The 12505-nt window shown below is 37.0% G+C and overlaps 1 pseudogene; it reads left to right on the top strand.

Annotated features, from left to right (window-relative positions):
* The first annotated feature begins 1349 nt into the window (after nucleotides 1-1349).
* LOC122705293 lies at nucleotides 1350-3485 on the top strand (annotated as a pseudogene).
* Nucleotides 3486-12505: the final 9020 nt, after the last annotated feature.

Consider the following 12505-nt stretch of genomic DNA (forward strand, 5'->3'; position numbering starts at 1 on the left):
ATCTATAATTTCCTTATTCCATTTATATATATAGGTATATATATATAAATTCTATATATATGCATAATATATACCCCAGGGAAGAGACTTAGAAAGCTTCTACCCAGTTTTTAACCAAGAGCATTACATCATCATACTCACATTAAATCTTCTGTGTCTAATTACTAGCAAGTGTGTGATTAAAGGCTTTGTTTTTCTTTCTACTTCTTGAAAGGACTTCATATAATCAGAAATTACACCAGATCACAAACATTCCCTAGGCATATGTCTAGGCTGTCTCCTCTTAGAATCAAAGAAATCAAGCCTAAAGAATCTGAACTTATGTTTCCAATACAGCAGAGTGACAATGAGCGATAAGGTAACCAGCTCTGTGGTTTTCTGAACTAAGAAGGGTGAGTTTCTGAATTCAACTTACATATCTAATTCAATTTACAATACTTATTCCTTGTTTTGAGGTGAAATTTGAGGAACTTAATATATGCCTATTCTTTCTCATTTTGTGTAGTTCTGAGACTCAAGTGAACCCAGGGAATCTGTTGGGAGAGGGATCAGAGAATGTTCCAAGACATGAGTGGGCTCAAAACATATCAGTTAGAAAGTTTCCTCTAAGAGGATAAAACTCACTCTTTCACCTCTATGGCTTTTACTTTGTGACAAGGGAAGTTACTTAATTCTCATAGACTATCATCTTTGATTAGAAACTGAATTTTTGGTTCTGGCCACATGAAGTCTAAAGTGTATTAGAAACCAGCGCCAGGTTGCTAGGGTCACTGAATGAAGAAATGTTGAGATGAAAGTAGAACAATTATGTCCTAATCCACCCCTCTTCTCCCTTGGTTTCTCCATCAGGTATATTTGCATATGGTAGCACTGGCCTTCCCTCTGTAGTCTGTTTGTGATATCCTTTGCTATATTTAGCTTATAAAAGCTCTAATTAAGGGCAAGTCCACATCACAGTATTGTGATAAAGGTAAAGGCAGATTATATTGGACTAATTTGAGATAGTGTCAGGAATTCACACTGTGTGTACTCTTTAGCGCTGGACTTCCCTGGTGGCTCAGCGGTAAGAATCCGTCTGGCAATGCAGGAGACACAGGTTCATTACCTAGGTCGGGAAGATCCCTTGGAGAAGGAAGTGGCAACCCACTCCAGTATTCTTGCCTGGGAAATCCCATGGACAGAGGAGCCTTGTGGGTTACAGTCCATGGATTTGCAAAAGAGTTGGTCATGATTTAACAACTCAACAACAACAAAATTACTCTTCTGTAGGATGAGACACTGTGGGAAGAGCTGAGTTGTCCTCCAATGAAACACTTTCCTGCTCTATATGCAGATTCCCTTAGAGAAGAATGGCTTCTGGAAATGTCTCTTTTGTGGCCGAATTCATTCTGTTGGATTAACAGACCATATAGATCTCCAGCTCCCCCTTTTCTACCTGTTCCTAGGAATGTACATGGTCACTGTGCTGGGAAATTTGAGATTGACAATCCTAATTGCACTGAATTCACACCTACACACCCCCATGTACTTTTTCCTCTTTAACTTGTCAGCTCAGTTCAGTCACTCAGTCATGGCCGAGTTTTTGCAAACCCATGGACTGCAGCACGCCAGGCTTCCCTGTCCATTACCAACTCCTGGAGCCTACTCAAAGTCACGTCCATTGACTTGAGTAGTCATGTCCACCATCCAACCATCTCATCCTCTGTCATCAAATTCTCCCCCTGCATTCAATCCTTCCTAGCATCAGGGTCTTTTCCAATGAGTTGGTTCTTCGCATCAGGTGGCCAAAGTATTGGAGCTTCCGTTTTAGCATCAGTACTTGCAATGAATATTCAGGACTGATTTCCTTTAGGATTGACTCATTTGATCTCTTTGCTGTCCAGGGACTCTCAAGAGTCATCTCCAACACCACAGTTCAAAAACATCAATTCTTCGGCACTCAGCTTTCTTTATAGTCCAAATTTCACATCCATACATAACTAATGGACAAACAATAGCTTTGACTAGATGGACCTTTGTTGTTAAAGTAATTTCTCCATTTTTTAAACATGCTGTCTAGGTTTGTCATAGCTTTTCTTCCAAGGAGCAAGTGTCTTTTATTTTCATGGCTACAGTCACCATCTGCAGTGATTTTGGAGCCACAAAAATAAAGTCTCTCACTGTTTCCACTGTTTTCCCATCTGTTTGCATGAAGTGATGGGACCAGATGCCATGATCTTAGTTTTCTGAATGTTGAGTTTTAAGCCAACTTTTTCACTCTTCTCTTTCACTTTCATCAATAGGCTGTTTAGTTATTCTTTGCTTTCTGTCATAAGGGTGGTGTCATCTGCGTATCTGAGGTTGTTAATATTTCTCCCAGCAATCTTGATTCCAGCTTGTGCTTCTTCCAGCCCAGCATTTCTCATGATGTACTCTGCATATAAGTTTAAAAAGCAGGATGACAATATACAGCCTTGACACACTCCTTTCCCTATTTGGAAGCAGTCTGTTGTTCCATGTCCAGTTCTAAATGTTGCTTCCTGACCTGCATACCGATTTCTCAGGAGACACATCAGGTGGTCTGGTATTCCCATCTCCTTCAGAATTTTCCACAGTTTTTTGTGATCCACACAAAGTCTTTGGCATAGTCAATAAAGCAAAAGTAGATGTTTTTCTGGAACTCTCTTGCTTTTTCAACGATCCAGCAGATGTTGGAAACTTGTTCTCTGGTTCCTCTTCCTTTTCTAAATCCAACTTGAACATCTGGAAGTTCTTCATAGACGTCTGCTATTCTTCTGTGTTTTCACCCAGAATGCTGATTAATTTTATATCAAAGAAGAATATTATTTCTTATATGGGATCCATGACACAGCTCTACTTTTTCAGTTTTTTTTGCCATTTCTGAAATTTATATGCTGACATCAATGGCCTATGACCACTATATGGCCATCTGTAAACCACTTTTGTATCATGTTGCCATGTCCCCTAAAGTGCGTTCCAGCTTTATGCTTGGTTCCTACTTGATGGCATTTTCTGGTGCCATTGGTCACATTTGATGCATGTTGAGACTGATCTTCTGTGATGCAAACCCCATCAACCATTATTGCTGGGATATCTTTCCTCTGCTCAAGCTCTCCTGCACAAGTATCCACATCAGTGATCTGGTAGTTTTCATTGAGGTGGGCATCAAAATCATTGTGCCCAATCTCATCATCTTTGTCTCTTGTGGTCTCATCCTCACCAACATCTTCCATATCAGCTCCATGGAGGGCAGTCCCAAAGGCTTCAGTACCTGCTGCCCCCACGTCATTGCTGTTTCTCTCTTCTTTGGATCATGTATATTTATGTATCTCAAACCTTCATTTTCTGGGTCTATGGATGAAAGAAAAGTCTCTTCTCTCTTTTACACCAATGTGGTTGGCATGATGAACCTCTTGATTTACAACTTGAGAAATAAAGATGTGAAAGCTGCTCTGAGAGAAACTCTGAGTAGGAGAGAATTTTGAATAGATAGAGTATCTCTGTGCAGCTGGTCACAGGACAGAAATTTCTGTGTTTAATCATAATAACTTTGTTGAAATCTTTTTGTTTTTTTTTTAACCAGGCAGAAGGAAATCTGAGTCATCTCTCTATTTATTTTCACTTTGTGTTGAGCCAGATTTTTCTTGCAGACTTTCTCACCATCTCCCATTTATTAATACTACTTAGAAACATGTGTTGCCTCTTGTTTTTTTTTCTCAGTTTGAACGTTTTTTCCCCTCTTAAAATATAAAACTGCTCTATAGTTGATGAAATCAGGGAACATTGGAGTGAAATAGCATCGTTGGGAATGTCTTATCTGCCACTTTCCATTGGAAGCATGAATCAGACAATATTTTCTCTTCCCATCTTTTCAGTTTTCTTTGAGCAAGAATCTATCTCCTTAAATGCCTAAGATGGAAGGTTCCATAAAGTTGGTAAAGTATAAACAACTTTAGTTCTCTAAACATTATGCATTATGATTATGGAAAACTTTTTCTTAGTTTACACATCCAGTCCTGCACATAACATACTGTTAAAATCTATTACCTGGATGGGAGAACTAAGTTGAGAGTGGTACTTTGCTTCTACTTTATGTCATCGTTTTTGTTTCAGTAAACATGGAAAGGAGAAAATACCCTAATTTGAAAGTTGACTTCGTCTTTGGGTAGTATATGACTTTCTCTCAGGGTGGGTATCAGAAAAGTTTACAGCAGTATCAAAAAAGTTTTTTGGGTATGTCTCCTCAGCCTAAGAAACAAAAGCAAAGTTAAGCAAAAGGGACTGCATCAAACTGATAAGACATTGTGCAGCACAAGAAACTTAGCAAAATGAAAAATCAGTCTGCTGAATGGGAGAAGATATTTGCAAACAATATGTCTGATAACAGGCTAATATCCAAAATATACAAATAACCTGTATTATTCAGCATCTAGAAAACAAACAACCCAATTAAAAATGGGCAGAGGTATATTTTTTCAAAGACATATGGATGACTACCAGACCCATGAAACAATGCTCAACTTCACTAATCTTCAGAAAAATGCAAATCAAATCCAAGGAGATACCTCACTACTGTCAGAATGGCAAACAAAAAGACAACAAGTGAAATTTGTTACTGACAATGTGGAGAAAAGAGAGTCCTTATGCACCATTGGCAGCATGTAAACACAATGGAAAACAGTGTGAAGTTTTCTCAAACATTTAAACAGAACTACTATAGAGTCCAGCCACTCCACTCCTGAGTATTTACCTAAAGGAAATAAAATCACTAATTCAAAATACATACATACCCTGAAGTTCACTGCATCATTTTTTATAATGGCCAAGATACATTTGCCTAAAGGCCCAATGATATAATAGATGAATGGATAAAGGAGATGTGGTGTATATTTATACAATGGAATATTTCTTATACATAAGAATGAAATTTTGCTATTTGAGAGAACATAAATGAACTTACAGAATGTAAAGAGAAATAAGTCAGATAGAGAAAGACAAATACTGTTTTCACTTATGATTTCACTTATATTTGGAATCTATAAAACAGAAAAAAGTAACAACATAGGCAAGCAGAAGCTCTTACAGATACAGAGAATAAACAGATTGTTTCCAGAGGGAAGGAAGAGGGGATTGGAGAGAAATTGGTGAGAGAGTCTAAGAGGTATAATCTTCCAGTTACAAAATAAAGAAGTGATAGGAATGAACAGTGTGGGGAATGTAGTTGATTATAATGTAGTATCTTTGTATGTTGAAAGTTGCTAACAAGACAAATTGGTGTTAATTTCAAAGTGTATAGTAATAGAAAATCAGTTTATTATCCATTAGGAACTAATTGCATGTTGTTGGTAAAGTATACTTTAAAAGTAAAAAAGAAACAGAAGTTTGAAAAAATGTATTAGACTCATGGCTACCAAGTGGGCTTTCCTTGTGGCTCAGCTGGTAAAGAATACACCTGCAATGTGGGAGACCCAGGCTTGATCCCTGGGTTGGGACAATCACCTGGAGAAGGGAAAGGCTACCCACTCCAATATTCTGGCCTAGAGAATTCCATGGACTATATAGTCTATGGAATCACAAAGAATTGTGAACGACTGAGAAACTTTCACTTTCATGGTTACCAAAGGTGGGGATCTGGAGGGAAAGGGAAGTGGATGAAGACAGGACAAATGTCCTGTTCTAAGATAAATAAGTATTAGATGTAATATACAATATGATAAGTATAAATAGCACTGCTGCATGTTTTATATGAAAGTTAAGAGAGGAAATCCTTAGAGTTTTCATTACAAAGAAAAAAGGATTTTCCTCCCATTTTATTTTGTATCCATATCAGACAATGGGTGTTCTTATTGTGGCTATTACTTCATGATGCATGTAAATCAAATCATTATACTGTACATCTTAAACTTACACAAAGCCATATGAAAAAAGTGAGAATGTTAGTCTCTCAATAGTGTCCTACTCTTTATGACCCCATAGACTGTACCCAAAAACTCCATGGAAATGTCCAGATAAGAATACCGGAGTAGGTAGCCATTCCCTGCTCCAAGGCATGTTTCTATCCCAGGGATTGAACCCAAGTCTCTTGCATTGCAGGCAGATTCCTCACCATCTGAGCCATCAGGGAAGTGATTATATTTCAAAACCCAGAAGAAACATGCTTAAAAATAGAAAAAAGATTGCATGTGTTCGGATTTGAATGTATTCTGGATACTAGGTACTTATCAGATATATTATTTACAAGCATTTCTTCCATTCTGTTAGTCCTCTATTCATTCTCTTGATGATATCTTTGAAACCTCAATAGTTTTTAATTTCATGATGTTCAGCATCCACTTTTTTTTCTTTTTTCATTTGTCCTTTACTAGTCATATCTGAGAACCATTGTCCAACCCAAAGTCAAAAATATTTACTCTGATGATTTCTTCTAGGAGTTTAATAATATTACCTTTCATATTTAGATATGAGGTTTATGTTGAGCTAACTTTCTTATTCTGTGGAGTGCTCCAAATTCATTCTTTCAAAATGAACTTAATTATTATAGCAACTTTTGTTGGAAAGACTACTATATCACATAATCTTGGCATCACTGTTGAAAATCAAGTGAGCACAAATGGAATGGCTTATTTTTGGATTCTGTGATACACACACACACACAAACACACACACATATATATATATATCCCTCACACGTGTGTATGTAAATGTAGCAAATTCATATCTATGCTCTAACTTCATTTTCTTTCACTTCATTTCTCTAATGTGCTTCTATCACTATTTTTAAATATATTTATTTAAAATCATTTTTTCCCCATTGGTTAAAAACAAAGATAGTCATGGTGTTATAGTGTTTTCAGTCTACAATTTGTGACCATCGTGACAGTAAGAGAGAAGGTAGAGAGGTAACAAGAAGAGGCTGTATACTTTCTTCTCCTGAACTCATTTCTGGAAAAGCTGCTTCCTTTGCCTATTAATATTCCTCTAAAGGGCTCAAAGCCTTCTTCCAATGAGATAAGAGGAAGTGAAATGAAAAATAATTACCAATTTGTTACCCTATAGTATTATAATTTATAGTTTTCTGCAGTTAAAATATATTAGACATATATTTCAAGGATCTTAGTCTAATTTTTAAAATTTTCTTCAGAGCCCTCATGTGGGAAATTCCCTAAAGCATTTTTTTCTTCTAATTCATATCTACTCAAGTCAAAAACTTCCACCAAAGGCAGTGGTTTACCTAGATTATCATGAAAACTTTTCAATATATTTCTAAAACATTTCCAAATAATAAAATTCCCATTCTCTGACAAGGGCTTCAGTTCAGTTCAGTTCAGTTCAGTCACTCAGTCGTGTCCGACTCTTTGCAAACCCATGAACCACAGCATGCCAGGCCTGCCTGTCCATCACCAACTCCCAGAGTCTACCCAAGCCCATGCCCATCGAGTCATTGATGCCATCCAGCCATCTCATCCTCTGTCGTCCCCTTCTCCTCCTGCCCCGAATCCCTCCCAGCATCAGGGTCTTTTCCAATGAGTCGACTCTTCGCATGAGGTGGCCAAAGTACTGAAGTTTCAGCTCCAGCATCAGTCCTTCCAATGAACACCCAGGACTGGTCTCTTTTAGGATGGACTGGTTGGATCCCCTTGAAGTACAAGGGACTCTCAAGAGCCTTCTCCAACACCACAGTTCAAAAGCATCAATTCTTGGCACTCAGCTTTCTTCATAGTCCAACTTTCACATCCATACATGACCACTGGAAAAACCATAGCCTTGACCAGATGGACCTTTGTTGGCAAAGTAATGTCTCTGCTTTTTAATATGCTATCTAGATTGGTCATAACTTTCCTTCCAAGGAGTAAGCATCTTTTAGTTTCATGGCTGCAGTCACCATCTGCAGTGATTTTGGAGCCCCCAAAAATAAAGTCTGACACTGTTTCCACTGTCTCCCCACCTATTTCCCATGAAGTGATGGGACCAGATGCCATGATCTTACTTGGACCAAATAACTTTCTTCCTTAATTCCCAAGGAGAGTTATCAGAGATTAATTTTCACACTGTAGTAGTTTTGATTCAAAAGAACGTTTTTACTTTTAAGATAGATGTAATCTGTAAGAAGGCATTCCCCTTTAGGAAAAAGTCTTTAGAGCCAGTGTTATGTTCCTCGTGTATCAAATATTATGTTATAGACTTTTTAGAGAGTTTATGATCTAACATATCTCAGAGGCAACAAAATGTCCCTATGAGTGAGCTGTTGATAGGATTGTTGGTACCCCAGATAGGATAAATTCCAGGTTACTGCACTTTCCTTCAAATAATGCAGATTCCATTACTTTGTGGAATTTGCTAGAATGAATTTCTGAGTCCTATTTCTCCTTTGATCTTTTCAGAAGTTTTCAGCTATGGAACTGTTTGAGGAACTGAAAGGGCACTCAAACATGGCCACTTTGCTCTGAAGAGAACATGAAAACAGCACTGATCACGTGAATCATGGATTGTCAGGTCCTCTTTGTGCTACTTTATGTTTACTTAGGGTCTTCCCTAGTGGCTCTGATGGTAAAGAAACTTCCTGAAATGTGAGACCCAGGTTCAATCCCTGGGTCAACATGATCACCTGGAGAAGGGAATGACAGTCCATTCAGTATTCAGGGTCTCAGGAACACAGTCAGGTTCAGTTTAGTTCACTCACTCAGTCACGTCCAACTCTTTGTGATCCCATGGATGGCACCACACCAGACTTCCCTGTCCATCACCAACTGTCGAGGTTTTCTCAAACTCATGTTCATCAAGTCAGTGATGCCATCCAACCATCTCATCCTCTGTCGTCCTCTTCTCCCACCTTCAATCTTTCCCAGAATCAGGATCTTTTCTAATGAGTCAGCTCTTTACATCAGGTAGCCAAAGTATTGGAGCTTCAGCTTCAGCATCAGTCTTTCCAATGAATATTCAGGACTGATTTCCTTTAGGATTGACTGGTTTGATCTCCTTGCTGTTCAACAGACTCCCAAGAGTCTTCTTCAACACAACAATTTAAAAGCATCAATTCTTCTGCACTCAACTTTCTTTATGGTGCAACTCTCACATCCATTCATGACTAGTGAAAAACCATAGCTTTAGCTATATGGATGTTTGTGGGCAAAGTAATATCTCTGCTTTTTAATATGCTGTCTAGTTTGGTCATAGCTTTTTTTCCAGGAGCAAGAGTCTTTTAATTTCATGGCTGCAGTCACCATCTGCAGTGATGTTGGAGCCACAAAAATAGTCTGTCACTGTTTCCATTGTTTTCCCATCTATTTGCCATGAAGTGATGGGACCAGATGCTATGATCTTAGTTTTCTGAATGTTGAGTTAAGCCAGCTTTTTCACTCTCCTCTCTCAGCTTCATCAAGAGGCTTCTTAGTTCCACTTCACTTTCTGCCATAAGGATGGTGTCATCTGCATATCTGAGTTTATTGATAGTTCTCTGCAATTTTGAATCTAGTTTGTGCTTCATTCAGCCTGGCATTTTGCATGATATACTCTGTATATACGTCAAATAAGCAGGGTGACAACATACAGCCTTGACATACTCCTTTTCCAATTTGGAACCAGTCTGTTGTTCCATGTCCAGTTCTAACTGTTACTTCTTTTGACCTATATACAGTTTTCTCACCAGGCAGCCTAGGTGGTCTGGTATTTCCATCCCTTTAAGAATTTTCCATAGTTTGTAGTCTAGTTCTCTTATTAAATATCATTAGCATTTGTGAAGTTTCCTGAATATTTATAGCTTCAATTCATATAATTAATAGTTTTCTCTTTACCTTGGATCCTTTTCCATAATGCTACATCATGTATCATACATCTTTCTAATTTAGTTTGAGTAATAGATTTAAATATTATACAATATTTTGAGAAGATTCTAAATAAGTAATACAGAACTATGTAAAGTTTCAAAGAAGACAAAAATTAAAATTTCAAATAGCACAATCTTTATTTTGATTCACCAGAAATTTAGTTCTTATTGGTCTTTTCCATCTCTCTCTTAGGCATTGTCATGCAAAAAAGTAAATCAATAAATCAAATAATCATGATAGGACAAGTCACTGCTTTGTGTGTTGAGGAACTCCTTTTTTATGAGCAGTTTGAAGACCTTTTTTGAGAGTTTGATGCTTTTCTACTAGCAAGAGAACCCTCTTTTATTATAAAGTAGTATTCTTAACCTTCTTTCCAATATAGATAAGCAATGTGTGTAAATATAGACATATATTTTTATTTTTCACACACAAACACACATATATTTATAAAATAGGTTGAACTTCCCAAGACAAGTAAAACTTGACAAGTAAAAAAAACAAAAACAAAAAGACAAGTAAAAAGTAAAAATTCTCCAATTTTCTTTTTTAGATTTTTGAGAAGGTTAAAGTTTTTTCAAAGGTTAATCTGCACAAAATACATATATTAATCAAAATGGTACTTTCATGGCTTCTCATCAAAGATAAAACAGACTCAATTTCTTCCTTAGTTATAATGAAGGATTAATCATAATTTTGAGAATTATACTTTTAATTCATGCTTCAATTTTCAAATGGGTAATGGAGAATCATTGAAGGTATTGAACTAAGGAGGGACAGAGCTGTGATCAGACCTCATCTTGGAAAATACTAAAATTATCATTAGGAAGCACTGTAGTTCAACATTACAGTAGTTCAGCTTAAACACAAAAAGCCATAAGTTGTGTGGTGGCTGAGGTACATGGGTGGAGGTCATTGTGCTTTTAGATGCTATGGTTTAGCATTTGAAAAATGTCGAATACATTCTTGGACAAAAACATGATTATCAGAAGTATTAAATAACTTCCTTTCATGTCCTCTGCATTGTGCTTAGATCTTGGGGCCAAACAATAAACAAGATAGAAAAAATATTTTTCCTTATAGAATTTAGTGTTTATCAAGGAACACAGGTATTCAGAGGGGAAAAAAACTCTGATGTGTGTTATGATGGAGAATCTAGTAGAATTTATGAGAACATGAATAATGACAGCTGACATGTATTGACTATTTACCATATGCCAGGCACTGATTCAGTCATTTTACTTAGACATTTTTCATTTAATTAACTCAGCAGCATGATAAAAGATATACCATCTTTACCATCCAATTTTACAACTTTGAACTGAAAGATTAAATAAATTGCCCAAAGAATTATAGGATGTAGCTAAATTAAGATTCACAATGCTCTCTCTAGCTCCATGGTCCCTACTCATTTCTATAATGAGAAGAAATTGATAACTCCAATTACTGACGTGTTACAGAAAATGACCTAGTGAGAGAATCAGGTAGAAATTACAAGGTTTGTATTTTTTTTTTAAGTATAAGCTGTAGAAAGGATATACAACATTGAAAATCATTTCAGAGACATTTTACAGTGAGGAGAGCTGAAGTGAGTTACTGAAACATTTGAAAAATTTCTGATGAAGAAATACAGAAATCTGGAAATAGGAGTCTTACAGATGATATGTCCATTTGGGAAACTGGAATAAAAAGGGAATGAAGCAATGTAGCGGCCTTCTGTTCAGAGGTGAAGATAATGAGAAGACAGGAATTTACTTTGGATCTACACTGAGGGATGCACAATACCTAAAATGAAAAAAACTAAAAGAGTGAGTCCCTAAGGAACTAAAGGCAGATCATGATCCAGGATATATAATTTCCATATCCCCTTTTATACATATGATATACTCCCTAGGGAAAAGATTGAGAAGCTTCTAGCCTGTTTTTGCCAAGTGCATTTATCACTACACTCACTTTGAATCCTCTGTGTCTAATCCAGTAGCAAGTGTGATAATTAAAAGGCTTTATTTTCTCTGATGCTTGAAAGGACTGAAATAATTATCAGAAATCATAGTAGTTCAGAAAGACTTCTCAGGCATATGTTTAGGCTCACACCTCTCAGGATAAAATAAATCAAGGCCTCAGGAATCTGAAATAGCATTTCCAGTCCTAACTGGGTAAAGACCAAGGATAAGGGAGCCAGCTCTGAGGTTTTCTGAACTAAGGTGAGTTTCTGAATTCAATTTACATATTTATTCCCTGTTTTGAAATAAAGGTACAGTGACTGAATGCATGCCCATTCTTTCCCATTTTCTGTAGATCTGAGAATTACAACAAACTGGCAGAGGAATCTGTGAGAGAGTCATCAGAAAATGTTTAGAGACATTCAATGTCTCTGTCCTGGTGTATCCTTCTTGCCCTTTGTGTTTCCAGAAATTTATTTTCATATAACAGTACTGGCCTTAACTCTAAATTTTGTGATTTCCTTTGCTGCATTTAGCTTATACAAATCCACATCACTCTGTATCCTGATAAAGGTAAAGGCAGATTCTGTGGGACCAGGTAGGACTCTGACATTCACACGGACTCTAGTCTCTGACATTCCTAGTATTTACCCTCCCTTGTAGATGAGACACTGTGGCAAGGGCTGAGTTGTTCTTTAATGGAACACTTTCTCCTGTGTCCACAGATTCCCATAAAGAAGA

Source organism: Cervus elaphus, chromosome 2 (assembly GCF_910594005.1).
Source record: "Cervus elaphus chromosome 2, mCerEla1.1, whole genome shotgun sequence".
NCBI classification, from domain to species: Eukaryota; Metazoa; Chordata; class Mammalia; order Artiodactyla; family Cervidae; genus Cervus; species Cervus elaphus.